This window comes from Rhinoderma darwinii, chromosome 3 (assembly GCF_050947455.1).
Source record: "Rhinoderma darwinii isolate aRhiDar2 chromosome 3, aRhiDar2.hap1, whole genome shotgun sequence".
NCBI lineage: Eukaryota > Metazoa > Chordata > Amphibia > Anura > Rhinodermatidae > Rhinoderma > Rhinoderma darwinii.
In genome coordinates this window covers 159833823-159852879 of record NC_134689.1, presented here as the reverse complement: position 1 = coordinate 159852879, position 19057 = coordinate 159833823, and positions in this window count along the sequence as shown.

Sequence of the window (19057 nt, the reverse complement as noted above, 5' to 3'; positions counted from 1 at the left end):
GTCCCTGGGTAAAATAAATAACCTACTGAGTGTCCAGCATACTATTAAAAATGCATGTAATATTAGGTGGGAAAAAAAATCTAATAGCATTGTATAAACATATGCTTTAAAGGATAACATCAATTGCATGTTATACATATCCAAGTTCCCCTAAGACATTTTCTTTTATAAATATCTCTATAAAATGATGTGAGTACATAAAACAAATCTGTCACTAGAATATGCAGCATATTATTAAAAAAAAAATGGAAAGAGTGCATCACTCCTAATAAAAATAGATGTTAGTCCATTATTCACTTCAAAATATGTTGCCATGGAAACATGTTTTGGAGTGAATAAAGCACTCAACTTTATTTTCTTTTGGAGTGATGCACTCTTTCCATTTTTTGTATACGCAAGAAATCTGATAGACCCAGACTTTAAATGTATTTGCAACCTTTGCTACTTTGATGAGATCAATTTGGTGGTGGTGCTGATCTTTTACATATTGGTGATCTCTCACCAATAATTGACGACCAGTGTATACAGGCAAATACACCGTAAGGCTGGGTTCACACGACCTATTTTCAGACGTAAACGAGGCGTATTATGCCTCGTTTTACGTCTGAAAATAGGGCTACAATACATCGGCAAACATCTGCCCATTCATTTGAATGGGTTTGCCGACGTACTGTGCAGACGACCTGTCATTTACGCGTCGTCGTTTGACAGCTGTCAAACGACGACGCGTAAAAATACAGCCTCGTCAAAAGAAGTGCAGGACACTTCTTTGGACGTTTTTGGAGCTGTTTTCTCATAGACTCCAATGAAAACAGCTCCAAAAACGGACGTAAAAAACGCTGCGAAAACGGCACGAAAAACGCAGCGAAAAATGCGAGTTGCTCAAAAAACGTCTGAAAATCAGGGGCTGTTTTCCCTTGAAAACAGCTATGTATTTTCAGACGTTTTTGGTCACTACGTGTGCACATACCCTAACTTCAAATCATAGGTGAGAGGGCGGTAGGATTTAGGGAAAGGCAGGGAAAGCACTCTACCTAAGAGTACAGTGGAGTCATAACTATGTATACTTTCTTAGTTGCTATTAACCAAATGACCCAATATTTTTTTTGTGCCGTTTGATCTAGTACTTCTGTGGACATGTCACTATATTACGCTGCCCTTAAATATTGCAGCATATTATGGTGATAGATCACTTTAAGACCTTATACTAGGTTGCAGAAATATAGATCTATTGCAGCTATCTAAGATATAGTCCAGGATCATTGACCAGTCCAGAGGCGTAGCTAGGTTCTCCTGCACCCGGGGCCCAGATTCAGTTTGGTGACCGCCCCCCCCCAACTTCCATCTCGACATCTCTTTCCCCCTCCCCATGTTTGCTTTCTCTACCAATCAATGAGGTGCAATTTTTTTTTTTTACTTAACTGGAGCATAAAACTATAAAATATGAAGTTCACAGTGTACATTTTGCTAGAAATATAGTTCTATAAGGTAGTTAACATAACAATAAATTAAAGAGGTCAGTGTGCCTGACTAAAACAGATTGTATAACTGAGGCTAATGAGACTATATGGTGACATAATAAACATCCTCCTCTTGTAGATGCCACACATCCCCCTTCATAGATAGTGCCACACAGAGCCCCTTGTAGATAGTGCTACACAGTCCCCCTGAAGGTATTGCCACACCCTCCTAGTAGATAGTGCCGCACACACCTACTTGTAGATAGTGCCAAACACACACACACACCCCTGTAGCTAGTGCCACACCCCCCCTTGTAGATGAAGCCACACAGCCCTCCCTTGTAGATAGCGATACAAAGAACCCAAACAATAAAAACATTTGTACTCACCTAGGCCCGTTCCCCCGACGAACAGCTCCACAGCCTCTTCAGCAGCCTATGAGACAGGATCCTTGCATTGGCTGGCGTGATCCATTGACGTCATCGCGCTGGCCTGCGCAGAAATCCAGTCGCAGCATCTTAGTCAATTGCAGAGCAGGGAGCTAGCTCCTTGCTCTGCCATAGTATCCAATTGCATCTGCATCTTAAGGATGCAGATACAAATGAATGTGACAGTCGCCCGGGGCCCTGGATGCCCGGTGCAGGCGACGCCACCGGCACCTGGTCAGTAGCAGCGCCCTCCTTCCTTCTCTCCTAGTTGCACCTGGGCACATGCCCCACCTGCCTCCCCTAGCTATGCCCCTGGACCAGTGTAATGCAGTACAGTACAGAAACAAAATATGAAGTTCACAGTGCACAAAGTACACATGTCCACAATTGTTAAGATGCAAACAATAGGAAGAAAAAACAGGGCAATCGTAGCGCTGCTAACCCTCACAAACGGACTTCCAGGTAAAGATAGTGGTATTTATTGGGAAATAATGTACAACGCATTTCAGCTCCAAAGCTGAGCCTTCATCAGGTCCTAGTTGTCCCTTATTTCCCAATAAATAATGCTATCTTTACCTGTAAGTCCATTTGTGATGTTTAGCAGAGCTATAATAGCCCTGTTTTTTCTTCCTATTGTTTGCAGCTGATTACGGCTATTAGGCCTCATGCACACGACCGTATTTTTTCCCACCCGTAAATACTGGCATAAATACGGGTCCGGTGTCACACGTATTCCACCCGTTTTGCACCAGTATTTACGAACCCGTGCTCGTAAATATGGGTCCGGTGTCACACGTATTCCACCCGTATTTACGAGCACGTTTTTGGCGGCAAAATAGCACTGCACTAATCGGCAGCCCCTTCTCTCTATCAGTGCAGGATAGAGAGAAGGGACAGCCTTTTCTGTAATAAAAGTTAAAGAAATTCATACTTACCCGGCCGTTGTCTTGGTGACGCGTCCCTCTCTTCACATCCAGCCCGACATCCCTGGATGACGCGGCAGTCCATGTGACCGCTGCAGCCTGTGATTGACCTGTGATTGGCTGCAGCGGTCACATGGCCTGAAACGTCATCCAGGACGTCGGGCCGGATGTCGAGAGAGACGCTTCACCAAGGCAACGGGCGGGAGACCGGACTGGAGGAAGCAGGAAGTTGTCGGTAAGTATGAACGTCTTTTATTTTTATTTTTTACAGGTTTATACTGATCGGTAGTCACTGTCCAGGGTGCTGAAAGAGTTACTGCCGATCAGTTAACTCTTTCAGCTCCCTGGACAGTGACTATTTACTGACGTCGCTTAGCAACGCTGCCGTAATGACGGGTGCACACATGTAGCCACCCGTCATTACGAGAGCTCCATAGACTTCTATGGACTGTCCGTGCCGTTATTACGGCCTGAAATAGGACATGTTCTATCTTTTTCAACGGCACGGGCACCTTCCCGTGAGAAAACGGGAAGGCACCCGTCGCCAATAGAAGTCTATGAGCCCGTTATTAGGGGTCGTAATTACGACCCGTAATAACGGGAGTTTTTACGGTCGTGTGCATGAGGCCTCAGTCACAGATCCAGTATCTGAGAAAGTAGCAGCAGCATACATCATTTCACAAAGTTCTGCCTGCTCAGCACATCCTGACCAGGTGAGATGTTCTGCTTTTACTTATGGTCATCCAAACCCACTAAGGTTCCATGCTATGGAGCGCCATCTTTTTCCCTTTTAATCCACAACTGTTAAAAGGCAGGTAACAGTTTTCAAATGTATCCAAGTAATAGGTAGGGGTAAAAAGGTAAGTGATGAGCAACTGCCATCAATCCTCTTAAATTATCCTAGGTAAAACAGGCAGATAGAAGTAAATTTGTCAAATTAGAGTAATTGTCAGAAATGGGATGTTGTTTCTAATCTAATTTGCTATTATAGTAAACTTTTGGACACCCCTCCTAATTATTGGTGTTTCAGACACACCCATTGTAAATCGGTGCATAAAATAAAACACACAGTCATGCAATCTCCATAGACAAACTTTAAACGTGGCACTGTCATAGAATAACACAAAGAAAAAATATTCCGCTCACCGTGCTTCCTATACTATCAGGGGTTATTTCATTCAGATGGTGCTTGAATAAATCCGCATCGGCAGACTGTATAATCCACGAAGAAAGGCAATTCAAAAATCCAGCATTTTGTCCAATGAGATTAAAAACATCTTAATTTATTTCAATACATTAAAAAATTTATATAATAATAGCACATTCTAGGAATCAATGCATCTTACGTGTTTCAAGCCAATGTAGCGTGGCTCTTACTCATTGTGACTAAGGAATGAATGTAAAAATGCTTGTTATGTACACCTGTACAGCCTGACCACTTGAGGAAAAAACACAGTATAATGTTTAACCCCTGCATGTTGTAATAGAATATATGAAAGTATCTTTGTGAACAGAGATAAACAGAATATGCAATACATATCGCTGTTAATAGTACTAAAAAGAACCCTATCTATAGCCATCAAATAATATGTCTAGTTAGTGTTATAAGTACTTATGTATTTTTAAGAAATGTATATATTCAAAGTATCCCTATTTGGCCACTTAGTAAATACAACAGTATGAAAGTGGGACTATTCAGGGTTTAAATTATCAACATTGAATTCTTGATGCAAAGAACTATCAGGACCAGAGAACAGCAAAAAGCACAATGCAACAGTAAACATCAATGTGTCTGAACAAAGTACAATGGGGACTGTGTAATGTGTGTGAACAAGGTCTAATCAGGTTTATGTTATAATAGAATCCTAATTAGTTATAAAATATGAATAGTTTTATCCATTAACCCCTTAAGGTCTAAGCCTATTTTGGCCTTGTGGACACAGCCGATTTTTGCACATCTGATATGTGTTACTTTATGTGGTAATAACTCTGGAATGCTTTTACCTATCCAAGCGATTCTGAGATTGTTTTCTCGTGACATGTTGTACTTTATGATACTGAAAAAATGTTGTCGTTAAATTCAATATTTATTTGTAAAAAACACTAAAATTTAGAGAAAATTTGCAAAAATCTGCATTTTTCTAAATTGTAATGTATCTGCTTGTAAAACAGATAGTAATACCACACAAAATAGTTACTAGTTAACATTTCCTATATGTCTACTTTATGTTTGCATCGTTTTTTGAACGTGTTTTTATTTTTCTAGGACGTTACAAGGCTTAGAACTTTAGCTGCAATTTCTTGCATTTTCAAGAAAATTTCAAAAGGCTATTTTTTCAGGGACCAGTTCAGTTCTGAAGTGGCTTTGAGGGCCTTATATATTAGAAACCCCCTATAAAACACCCCATTTTAAAAGCTGCACACCTCAATGTATTCAAAACAGCATTCAGAAATTATTTGAACCCTTTAGGCATTTCACAAGAAATAAAGCAAAGTAGAGGTGAAATTTACAAATTTAAATTTTTCTTTACGAAATTCATTTGTAATACAGTTTTTTCTGTAACACAGAAGGTTTTACCAGAGAAATGCAACTCAATATTTATTGCCCCGATTCTGCAATTTTTAGAAATATCCCACATGTGGTCCTAGTGCGGTAAAGGACCGAAACACCGGCCTTAGAAGCAAAGGAGCACCTAGTGGATTTTGGGGCTTCTATTTTATTAGAATATATTTTAGGCACCATGTCAGGTTTGAAGAGGTCTTGTGGTGCCAAAACAGTGGAAACCCCCCAAAAGTGACCCCATCTGGAAACTACACGCCTCAAGGAATTTTTCTAGGGGTATAGTTAGCATTTTTAGCCCACAGGTTTTTTGCTAAATTTATTGGAACTTATCTGTGAAAATGAAAAATCTACTTTTTTTCTGAAAAAACATACGATGTTTTCGTTTTTACAAGGAATAAAGGAGAAAAAGCACCCCAACATTTGTAAAGCAATGTCTCCCGATTATGGCAATACCCCATATGTGGTAATAAACTGCTGTTTGGTCCCACGGCAGGGCTCAGAAGGGAACGAGGGCCATTTGGATTTTGGAGCTCAGATTTTGCTGGAATGGTTTTCGGTGCCATGTCGTGTTTGCAAAGCCCTGGAGGGACCATAACAGTGGAAACTCCCCAAAAGTGACCCCATTTTGGAAACTACACCCCTCAAGGAATTTTTATTGGGGTATAGTTAGCATTTTGACCCTACACGGTTTTTGCTGAATCTATGGGAATTATGCAGTGAAACTGAAAATCTAAATTTTTTCTAATAAAATTTAGTTTTAGCTCAGATTTTTTCATTTTTACAACAGATAAAGGAGAAAAAACACCCCAATATTTGTAAAGCAAACTCTTCTGAGCACAGCAATATGTGGTAATAAACTGCTGTTTGGACACATGGCGGAAGTTAGAAAGGACGGAGCGCCATTTGACTTTTGGAGCTCAAGTTTTGCTGGAATGGTTTGCGGCCCCATGTCACATTTGCAAAGCCACTGAGGGGCCAAAATAGTGCAAACCCGGCAAAAGTGACCCCATTTGGGAAACTATACCCCTCGTGGAATTTATATAGCGGTATAGTGAGCATTTTGACCCCACAGTTTTTTTGCTGAATTATTGGGATTATGCAGTGAAAATGAAAATCTACATTCTTTCCACTAAAATGTTGAATTGTTTTCATTTTCACAAGGAATAAAGGAGAAAAAGCGCCCCAATAATTGTAAAGCAATTTCTCCCGAGTACGGCAATACCCCATATGTGGTCATAAACTGCTGCTTGGACACACAGCAGGGCACCGAATGGCAGGAGTGCTACTTGGCATGTAGATTTTGGTTGATTGTTTTTTGGGCGCCATGTCGCATTTGCAGAGCCCCTGAGGTACCCGTACAGTAGAAACCCCTGAGAAGTGACTCCATTTTGGAAACTTTACCCTTCAGGGTAATCATGTAGCGGTGTACTGAGCATTTTGATCCCACAGGTGTTTCATAGATTGTATTAGAATCAGGCAGTGAAAATGAAAAAAAATAAAATTTTCCCAAAAATATGTCATTTTGCACCCAATTTTTTTCCCCACAAGGGGTAATAGGAGAAAAAACAACACATAATTTGTTACCCAATTTCTCCCGAGTACGGCAATACCCAATGTGTGGCCCTAAACTGCTGTTTGGGCACATGGCAGAGCTCAAAATAGAAGGAGTGCCATGTGGCTTTTAGAGCACAGATTTTGCTGGACTGGTGTATGGGCGCCATGTCGCATTTGCAGAGCGCTCTTAGGTACCAGAGTAGAGTGTAAAACCATGAGAAGTGACCCCATTTTGTAAACTACACCCCTCAATGCATTTATCATTTGCCTGGACATATGACAGGGCTTAGGAGTGAAAGGCGCATGTGAGACCTATTTTGGTGATTTTCGCAGCATTAACCTACAACGGCAGGGCTCTTTGTCAAATAGTAAAACAAACCCCCAAGTAGTGACCCCCATTTTGGAAACTGCACCCCTGAAGGCATTTTATTAACGGGTGTAGTGAGCATTTTGACCACACAGGTTTGTTTTTTCTATTAGAAATTAATGCTCAGTGGATGGTGCAAAGTGAAAATTTCAAATTTCCACAGGTATGTGCCATTTTAGTGCACAATATTTTGTGCCCAGTTCGTGCCGCTGAAGACAAATACCTCAAACTGTTAAGCGGGTTCTCCCGGGTATGGCGATGCCATATATGTGGACGTACACTGCTGCTTGGGCATGCTGCAGGGCTCAGAAGGGAGGGAGCGCCATTTGGCTTTTGGAGCGTGGATTTTGCTCGCTAGTTGTTCTGTTTGGGATTTTGCTGGTATTTCAGTTTATGATGTGGGGGCATATGTAATCTGTGCGGAGTACATCAGGGTATAATAAGAGAGTATGATAATGGTGTAAATAAATAATAATCCGTAGATATGTGGCCGGTGTCGCACTGATAAATGGCGCCTGATCTTATCCGCTTTTGGACACTTTGCACATTTTGCATCACCATATTCTGAGAGCCAAAACGTCTTTATTTTTTCTCCCCCGGAGCTGTGTGAGGGCTTATTTGTTGCGGGACAATCTCTAGATTTCATTGGTACCATTTTGGGGTACATGCGATTTTTTGATCACTTTGTATTTCATTTTTTTGGCAAGCCAGGTAACAAAAAACCTGCAAATCTGATGTTTTTTATTATTTATTTTTTTACGGTGTTCGCCATGCGCTATGAATGACAATTTTACGTTATTCTGTGGGTCGGTACGATTACGGTGATACCATATATATATAGTTTTTCTTATGTTTTGCAGCGACTGCGCAATAAAATCACTTTTGTTTCAAATAATTTATTTTTGGTGTCACCATATTCTGAGAGCCTTAACTTTTTTATTTTTCCGTCAAAAAAGCTGCGGGAGGGCTTGTTTTTTGCGGGACGGGCTGCGTTTTTTAATGGTATAATTTTGGGGTACATGCAACTTTTAGATCCCTTTTTTTATTCTGTTTTGCAAGGAGTAGTGACTAACAAACAGCGATTCTGGAATAGTTTTTTAGTTAATTTTTTTACGGTGTTCACCGTACAGGTAAAATAGCGTTATATTTTTATAGTTTGGGTCGTTACGGACGCGGGGATACCACATATGTGTACTTTTTTTATGTTTTTTGGTTTTTCCTATAATAAAAGACTTATTATAGGAAAAAAAGCTGTTATAGTGTTTTTTAACATGAAACTTATTTTTTTTTTATTTTTTACAACATTTTTATTAACTTGTTTTAACTTTTTTTTTGTGTCCCACTAGGGAACTTGAAGGCATGAAGCTCTGATCGCTATTCTAATACACTGCACTACCTACATAGTGCAGTGTATCAGAGCTGTCAGCTATTCACTGACAGCAAGCCTATTAGGCTTCGCCTCCCGGCGGGGCCTAATAGGGTTCCGTACTAGGAAGCTACTGTTAGGCTATGGTTGACATAGCAACTATCGGAACAATCGCGGGTGACGATGGTTGTTATTAGCAACCATAGGGTACGATCTAATCATTTAGATGCAGCGATAGCTGCATCTAAGGGGTTAATCGGCCGGATCGGAGCCTTGCTCCGGTCCTGGCCGTTAGGGCACGATGTCAGCTGTGACAAACCATCGTGGTTGCCGATAGGCTACAAGCCACTTCGATGCATCGATCACGTTGATCGATGCATCGAAGGGGTTAATCGGCCGGATCGGAGCCTAGCTCCGGTCCTGGCCGTTGCAGAGGGGCGTCGGACAGCTGATTCCCGGTGGTGATAACGCTGGCTCAGCTTCTGAGCCAGCGTCATCACATACACACGTCATAGAGCTGTGATTGGTCAGTCTGCTTTGACTGACCCATCACAGCGATCGCCGGCAGGAGACCGCTGTGAATGGTCCCCTGCCGTCTTACTGTGCCGGTCAACTGTCATAAACGGTTGACGGCACAGTTCTGTCACCTTGTCCTTTGACAGGGTGACAGTTTTTAGCCAGGACGCGCCGGTACGTCCCTGTGCCTTAAAGCACTTCAATGCAGGACATACCGGTGCGTCCTGGTGCGCTAAGGGGTTAATATGATAACCAGCATAAATTAATGCAAAACAAGTTGTGTCTATCCAACATGAGCGGTTTCGAAAAGGAGGTGAGTGCAAATCCTAGATGTTGGTAATGTAGCTGATGTGAGCTGTTTGAATTTTTCAAAAGCATTTGATTTTGTACCACATAACAGCCTTGTACTGAAGCTACAGAGGCAGGAACTGGGGGAACATGTTTGTAGATTAATAGAATTTTTTACCTATCTATTCAGATGACTTTTCAGAATAAGCTGTCATATGTGACATGAGGAATAACACTATTTATGGCCATTATATGACTTGTATTTGACATTGTATAGCAAATTTCCCAGTTTCTCTAAGGTAGGGGGCGGAGCCTTACGGCTTTCATGTTTTCTATACAACACACATAGAAAAGAGGAGAATTCTGCTGTCCTATCTCTAGTTATAACACCTATATATATATATATATATATATATATATACACAGTGAAGGAAATAAGTATTTGACACCTTGCTGATTTTGTAAGTTTGCCCACTGTCAAAGACATGAACAGTCTAGAATTTTTAGGCTAGGTTAATTTTACCAGTGAGAGATAGATTATATTTAAAAAAAACAGAAAATCACACGAGTTTTGCGGAGCGGATTCCGCTCCAAAAATCTTGTCAAAATACTCCGTGTGAACAGGCCCTTAATCCATTAAAGAAAGTAAAGAAAAAGGAATATTAGGCTGTTCAAAAAAAATAGCAGTGCCAGCATATTTCTTTAAAAACTCAAAGTGATGTATAAACGAAAAAAATAGTTCAGATTTCTCTTTACTGAACTAATATTTTGTGGCATAACCATCGTTTCTGAGAACTGCTTGACATCTGAGTTGTATGGAGTCGGCCAACTACTGTCACCTCTTGAACAGGTATTCCAGTCCAGGAAGATTGGCCTACATTCCACAGTTCTTCTGCATTTTTGGGTTTTGCCTCATAAACCAAATTTTTTAAGTCACCCCTCAAGTTCTCTATGGGATTGAGGTTAAGGAATTTGGCTGGCCTCTCCATCACCTCAATCATCTTTGTCTGTAACAGAGATGTTGTTGGCTTACTGCTGTGTTTTGGGTTATTGTTGTGTTGAGCAATTTAAAATTATATATTTAAAAAAAATATATGTTAAAAATTGGATATAGGAAAGCGCTACTCGGAAGGAAGGATAAACAGGGTAATAATAATCGGTAGATTTATTATGCAAAGGAAGGCAACGCGTTTCAACGCAGAATATGCGTCTTCATCAGGTCAAGGTTAAGTCAGAGATGTTGTTGGCTTACTGCTGTGTTTTGGGTTATTATCGTGTTGAAACACCCATTTCAAGGGTATTTCTCCTTCGGCATAGGGCATGATGATCTCCTCTAGTTTTTTTATATATTCAAACTGATCAAAGATCCCTTGTATGCGATAAATAGGCCCTATACCATGGTAAGAGAAACATCCCCATATTATGATTTTTGCAGCACCATGCTTTACTGTCTCCACAGTGCTTGGGGGTCATCTGATATACTGTCTGTGGCCACTAGACCCAAAAAGAACAATTTTGCTTTCATCAGTCCACAAAATGTTGCGCCATTTCTCTTTGGAATTCAATTGGTTTCCATTTTTTCAAAAAATACAATACAAAAGTATATAACATCCAAATGATATAGTCTCACAGTATTTTATATAGAACACAGAAACATCTTGAACAGTTAGATATCAGAAACATATCTCGGACACTAACATACTGATGTATTAACAAACAGACAAACATAAAAACAGACAAACAGAGTGGTGGTGAGAAATACAAGCAATTGTACATAGTGGATGCAAGAAAGGAACAGGATGGATCAGGATAATAAAGCATTATATTAGTTGTCACATGCAGATAAGTAGAAGTCCTTGCATATGTCACAAACAGACAGAGTTCTTATGGAGCAGAAGTTGGACATGAGGTAGCTCCATCCAAGGGTCCCAATTAGACAAACATTTCTGCCTATATCCTTCAGAGGTTGCAAAAGTGCAATTTGTAATGGAAGTGAAGAAAAACCCTGTTTAGCACCTCCGAGAGATTCAAGGCCTTAGCTGTTTTCCATGTATTAGCTATATAGAATCTGGAAGCAATAAGGATATGGCTTATTAGCCATCTATATTCTAAAGGGATCTCATCCATCTGCATATCCAATAAAGCCAATGCAGTGGAAGCTAAAAGTTCTGCTCCCATTAATTTGGATATGTAACGGAAGATATGATTCCAGAATGGGTAGACTGGTTTACATGTCCACCCTAAATGAAATAATGTGCCCCTTGCTCAACAATCCCTCCAACACAAAGGGTAAGCCCCGGCTCCGAGAACTCCCGTCCCATATCTGTCTGCCATTGAGACATGTATTTCAATTTGAGAAATGAACTGTGGGTGTTTAAGGCCAAGTAAGATGAGGCCATACCTTTCAGCGATGTAATATCCGAATCCAAGAATCTTTGAAACACTGAAGACGGCCCAAATGTCTGGAGAACTGCTGAACCTCTCTGAAGAAAGTGTCTAATTTGCAGAAACATAAACAAGTGATTATTTGAAATGTGGAATATAGCCTGTAAATCCGCAAACGAGCGTATTTGCAACCTGTCGTATGCCTGACTGGCTCCACACAGAAAGGTCCAGGTTAGGTATCCTTTGAGAAAGGTAGAGTAATGGACAGTTCAGTAATGATGAGTGATACACTTTATATACCTTAAGTGCTTTGCTCCATACCTGGATCATATGCCTTGTCGTAGGTGATGAGCAGGGGTCAGTTCGTGAACCAATTAAGACACCTAATAAGGCAGCTTTAATATCTGATCGAATGGTATAGACACTCTCGATTTGTTTCCAATGAGTCTTTACCTTTGGGTCCTAACAGTACCTAACAGCTGCCAGGGCAGAGGCCATAGCAAATTTGCAGGACGGCACCCTCAGCCGGATATTCTTTGAGGACAACCAGACCCTTGTACCTGAAAGAAGCTGAGAAGGATCCCGTCTTCTAGTATCTGCTTTTCTTTTCATGTGATCCACCACTAGCAGAATAGAAGATCGGGTCTGTTGCCATATTTGCAAAAAGTCCCTGAACGTCGAGTCAGCAGCAGGCACCTGGGACATAGTAGAGACAGGAAGAGGTATTCGAGGATGTTGGCCGTAGACTATGAAGAAAGGGCTGGAGGTGGTGGACTCATTAGTATGGTTATTATAAGAGAACTCTGCCCACGGGAGCAGCTGCACCCAGTCATCATGTCGTCTGGAAACAAAGTTCCGCAGATAGTTCTCCATAATTTAGTTAATCCTCTAGACTTGTCCATTGGACTGGGGATGATAGGGCGAAGAGAAGTCCAACTTTACACCAAGTAGACCGCAGAGTGCTCTCCAAAACTTTGAAGTGAACTGGACCCCTCGATCCGAAACAATATGCAGGGGCAAGCCATGCAGATGGAAGATGTGTTGTATGAAGAGGTCAGCCATTCGAGCAGCAGAGGGAAGTCCAGTAAGGGGAACAAAATTAGCCATTTTAGAGAATCAATCCACCACCCCCCAGATCACACTGCAACCCGCAGAGAGAGGGAGGTCTGTGATAAAGTCCATTGCAACATGCTGCCAGGGGGCATCGGGCATAGGCAGTGGCTGGAGCAGACCAGCTGGTCTGGAGTGGGCAACTTTATTTGCTGCGCATACCTTACATGAGGAGACGAAGTCCATGTTGTCTTTGGGCAGCGTGGGCCACCAGAACTGACGGGCAATTAGGATTTGGGTCTTACGAGTACCCGCGTGACCTTCCAGCTTGGAGCTGTGACCAGAGCGAAGGATTCTTCCTCTGTCTGCCAGACGTACAAAAGTTCTTCCTGGGGGAATGTCTCTAACCTGCCGAGGGTTAACAGAGAAGATGTAGGAAGGATCAATAATTATGTGGGGACTCCACAGTATCCTCTGTTTCAAATGACCTAGACAAGGCATTGGCCCTCACATTCTTGTCGGTAGGTCGGCAGTGGAATTCGAACCGGAGTCGAGCAAAGACCAACGACCACATGGCTTGACGAGGATTCAACCGTTGAGCCATCTGTAAACATCTCGACAAAAGAAGAAAGAACCTATGTTCTGAGCTCTGGTTAAGTGATCTTTTATTGTTCTGAAATTATTATTATGTTTTTCTCCTTCTTGTTACTCCACTTGTATTGGGAGAGGTGGGGAAGTTTATATGTCTGATGCAATATTTTACCTTTTCTCTGTTGTGATGTAAGAAAAAAAATTATAACAAAAAACCCACTTGGGTTTTGAGTATTAAAAAATAAAATACAAAAAAAAGACCACATCTCTAATATGGGGTTTAGTTTTGGGCTCTACATTATAAAAAGTATATAGAAGAGCTAGAGAGGGTTCAAAGGTGGGCAATTTGTTTATTAAATTTGATGGGAGGTCTCTGTTACAATGAGAGGATAAAAAAGATGGGCTTGTTCAGTCTGGAAAAAAGACATCTTAGGGTATGTTTACACGGCCTATTTTCAGACTTAATTCGGGTGTTTTACGCCTCGAATTATGCCTGAAAAGACGGCTCCATTACGCCTGCAAACATCTGCCCATTGCTTGCAATGGGTTTTACGATGTTCTGTTCAGACGAGGTATAAATTTACGTGTCGCTGTCAAAAGACGGCGCGTAAAAAGACGCCCGCGTCAAAGAAGTGCATGTCACTTCTTTGGACGTTTTTGGAGCCGTTTTTCATTGACTCCATTGAAAAACAGCTCCAATTACGTCCGTAATGAACGCCACGAGAAACGCGAGTACTTGCAAAAACGTCTGAAATTCAGGAGCTGTTTTCGCCTGAAAACAGCTCTGTAATTTCAGACGTATTTTGCGTTTGCGTGTGAACATACCCTTAGTGGTTATCTTATTAATATGTATAGATATATGTGTTGTCATTTCAAAGAACTAGCACATGATTTATTCATTCCAAGAACTGTACAAAGTATTCTTAATGTGTAGAGTAAAGGCTACTCAGTCATCAATGGAAAAAACTTTTCATGTGTCCCCTATTAGAAAAAAGCTGAACAAGAATGATGTTTATGGACAGACACTGTGAAGGAAGCTGTTACGATCCCAAAAAACGATTGCAGTCTGTCTCAAGTTTCCCAAGACCACCTGGATGTTCCACAATGGTTATGGGAGAATGTTCTATGGACAGATAAAACAAAGTGGAACTTTTTTGCACAAATGCAGAACACGATGTTTGGAGGAAAAATAATACTGCATCACCAACACCAAAACCTCATCCCATCTGTGCAGCATGGTAACGGTAGCAGAATGGTGAAGCATCATGTGACTGCTTTGCTGCCTCAGGGCCTAGACCCTTCGCAATCATTAAGGTAACAATGAATTTAAAGGTATATCAAAACATTTTTCAGGAGAATATAAGGACAGCAGTCAATAACCCCAAGCTGAAGAGATGTTAGATGATGCAACAAGACAATGACCCAAAGCACACAAGTAAATCAACTAAAGAATGGTTAAAAAAGAGGATTTCTGTTTTGGAATGGCCAATTGAGAGACCTGACCTTAACCCGATTTAGTCGTTGTGGCATGACCTCAAGAGGGCTGTGCATGCAAGGCATCCTAGAAATATTGGTAAACTGAAACACATTTGTAGGGGAGAATGGTCCAAAATTCCTCCTCACCGTTGTGCAGATCATATTTGCAGCTACAGGAAAAGTTATTAATTTCAAGGGTTCACTTACTTTTACTCCCTGCACTGTGGATGTTTACTTAACACTATAAAAGACATGAACAGTTCCACGGTTTGTGTTAGATTGTGTTTGTCTATAATTGTGAGCGACTTAGATAACTATCAGACCACATTTTATTAGTAATCAATGCAGAAGTCCAGGTAATTCCAAAGGGTTTACTTACATTTACATGCAACTGTATTATTTGCGCTTCACTCACAAAAAGTAAATTTGACAGCTATATTCACACCAGATAAGTGAAATTTGAAAGTTTTGCTCATCTCTATTAATCTGTTAGAAATGTTGCTCTAGGCTACATTTAGAACTTTTATATATAATCCTACAAAATCGTGCTGGATAGGCAACATTTAACAAAAGGACAATCATTTTATTATTTCATCCTTAAAAAAAGTCTAAAATATATTTAAATGCAGACAATCACATACGATGGGGCAGACAGTAAGCTGGCTGTACCAAGTTATAGATCAAGTCAAAGTGCAAATGTGCTTACTAGGATACATCATATCGTAATATCAAAACAGCCAGTAGGAATAATATTCACCTAAAAATATATAAATAGATATAAATAGAAAAAGTCTCTAGATGTAGCACAACATGGGGTAATGTATACAGACCAAACTACTGCCCACAAACCACTCGACGCGCGTTTCTCCATCGCTTCTTCCAAGGCTTATATATTTAGTGTATTTTTGCATGGCTATATAGTGGCTAATTGTCCATAGTTACTTTTACATTGAGAACTTTGATGAAGGTTCAGTATATGAGGTGGCCTGGTGCCATATTATAACATACATTTTAGAAATTCCAGGACTAGGACCAGACACCGTTCAGCCATTTTTAGCACGTGTTAGTTAAATGGCTATAACTTTTTTATTTGTTGGGCTAGCGACGTGATTTTTGCGATGTTTTTTTAGTAGACAATGCAGGTTTCTTTTTTTTATCAATTTTATTCACATCCTTTTTGCTATTTTAGAATTTTTAGGCTTTTTAGTTTGAAAATAATAGTAAAAAAATAAGCTTTTTTACATTTCAGCTATTTTTTTTGGGTAATAACATAGTTTTTCCCTAAAGTAGAACTATTATTTGTGATCATCATTGTCTACCGTAAATTTTAGTATATTACATGTGTTAATATATTAGTGTAATTGGGTCAACGCTAGCGTTACAACAATGATTGGCGCGGGGGGAACGTTTTTTTGGGGTGGTTATTTTCTGTGTATTTATTATTATTTTTTTTTGCAGTTTACTTTACTTTTATTTTTTTATTACTATGGTCTGTCCCTCAAAGGTCAGAAAGGACTGCCGCTGTCTCTATTCCTATACACAGCGTTCATTGAGTGCTGTGTAAAAGAGATCAGAGAAGACATAAGCAGCGAAAGCTGCTTCTATCTTCTCCTCAGGGTCCCCGGCAGTCACTGACAGCCGGAGACCTGACATTCAGCTGCCCGATCGCGCGGGCAGCAAGTTAAAACCTGCACCATAAATGGTCTATGGCGCGGGTTTTAAGGACCCTGACCGCTGGCCGTAAATACACCGTCAGCGGTCGGGAACCAGTTAAAAGTAATATAGTTGTGTACATTTGTACAGTTGTGGTCTGAGCATGTTAAAAAAAATATAGTTTATTGCTATCTACAATAACAGCTAGTAATCTAAAAGACCAGAGTATTGAATAAGATAAAAACCAGCAAAGCTTCTAAGGTCCAATGTAAGCATGAATCTGTTTTTAATGCAGTGAAAATGTGATTTACTCAAACGGTCAAATATTATATGATATCTGAGTTAGTTAGTGTAGCATAGTTAAAGGCATGTTGTAATAACATAAAAATTCATCCCCAAAAGGGTTTTCCCATAAACAACATTTATCATAAATATTTGATTTCTGGGGGTCAGACCGCAGGGACCCTCAGCGATCACGCAAACCAGGATCCTAATAAGGAGAAAACCGCAGCACTCCAATAGAAAAATATTCTTTTTATTCACCAAAACATCATTTATGTCAAGCATAAAATACATACTCAGGTGCATAATCCGTGTTCAGTGACATCACATCCTGTTCTCAATTAGTTTTACATAATAGTTAAAAAAACAATAGAAAAATACATATATATTTAAATAGTATATGTGACAAGCATATAAGGGTAAAGTGACAGTGCATTACAAAAAACATTCATAGAAAAATACTACATTTTGTATCGAAAAGTATCTCAGCGTCATGATTCACCTAATGCGCATGCTCTCAGCTTGTTAGTAACTAGATCAAGCATCCATAGTAACCCAGTAATAGTATCGTATAATAGTGCAATGCATATCTCAGCCCCTGCCCTTTGTCTTGAGTAATCCCCTACTAATGTGCGCATGTCCGGTTGCTGTAGGCAACCTGAGAACGCCTAGTTCCGACTACATAGATCGAGCCGGGCATATGTTCAGTTAGAACGTCAAGAGGGCTATGTATGTCAGTTCCGCAGCCCAAGCCATGTAGAAAAAGTTGATTAGAAGTATACATAGCTGTGCATGCGCAGTAGTACATGACGTCCATCTACCCGAATAGGAGAGTTGACCATGTTAGAATCTGTCAATCAATATTCCCAATGGTCTTTAAATCTTTATTAAAATTACATTGCAGTTACAAGACTTATAAATCACATGGTCGTCATCTGCAGAGCAACCAGGACCATCCAGCAGTGTAAAAAAATGTTTTCACAATTTATTTTTTTCTAAAAACAAAAAATTGTTATTTCGTAAAAAATTATTTTATATCTATTGCTAATGTTAGTAAAGAGATGAAGACTAATTATAAGATATAAAGTCGTCTGAGAATATACCTCAGTATGACAGTTCACAATGAAGTTAGTACTAATTTGCACTTTGTCCGTATACTTGCTGATAGATATATTTTTGCCGTGAGTATACGGTCCAAAACATTTTCTCTAAAGGTCTTATAAGGCATAAGAATGTACAAAATAGAATTCCATTCGTATCAACTTACGCTCCAGTATGTGGCAAGATTTCCAACATCCTGAGGGAATATTGGACAATCCTGAAGTTCCCGGGCACTACAGTATTTCAGATTCCACCTATGATGGCCTATAGGAAATCAACCAATTTAAAAGATAGACTTGTTAGGGCAGATATAGGCTAAGAAAAAAACAATATAAATACATGTTTAGCATGCTGTAGCTGCAATAGCCTTATAAAAGGTGACACCCGAATTACGTGTGAAAACAGTGCGTGTGAACATACTCTTATACCCTATGACAGGTAAACTGTATAAAATCGAACACTACTATACCTGTCAGTCGAGCTATGTTGTTTACACTATCCAATGCCCATGTGGTTTGCTCTATGTCGGAGAGACAACGCAAGAATGCAGATCTCGATTGAAGAAACACAAATATACAATAAAGGTATTATGGCCTATTTTCAGCCGTTTTTCAGGCCGTAAATACCCAGAAAAATGGCTGAAAAAACGAAAGCTGAACGCCTCCAAACATCTGCCCATTGATTTCAATGGAAAAAATGGCGTTTCCTTCCCATGGCACTTTTTTTTACGCGGCAGTTTTTAAAAACGGCTGATAAAAAAACGCCTCGTAAAAAGAAGTGCATGTTACTTCTTCAGCAGTTTTTACGGCATTCAAATAGGTGAATAGAAGATTCACAACATTAAAAATGTGTGTTTCAACACCTATAATTCAAGATTACTCAATAATCCACATCAATTCACGGGTCATAATTTGTTTAATCCTGACTTGCCAACTCTTCTGAGATGTCCAGGAGACCTTCCCGGGCGCTCCATATATTCATCTCTGCCCGTTCCTTAGCTCCTCTACACTCCTTGGCACTGCTGCAAACAACATCCTGACACTGACCCTAGCAT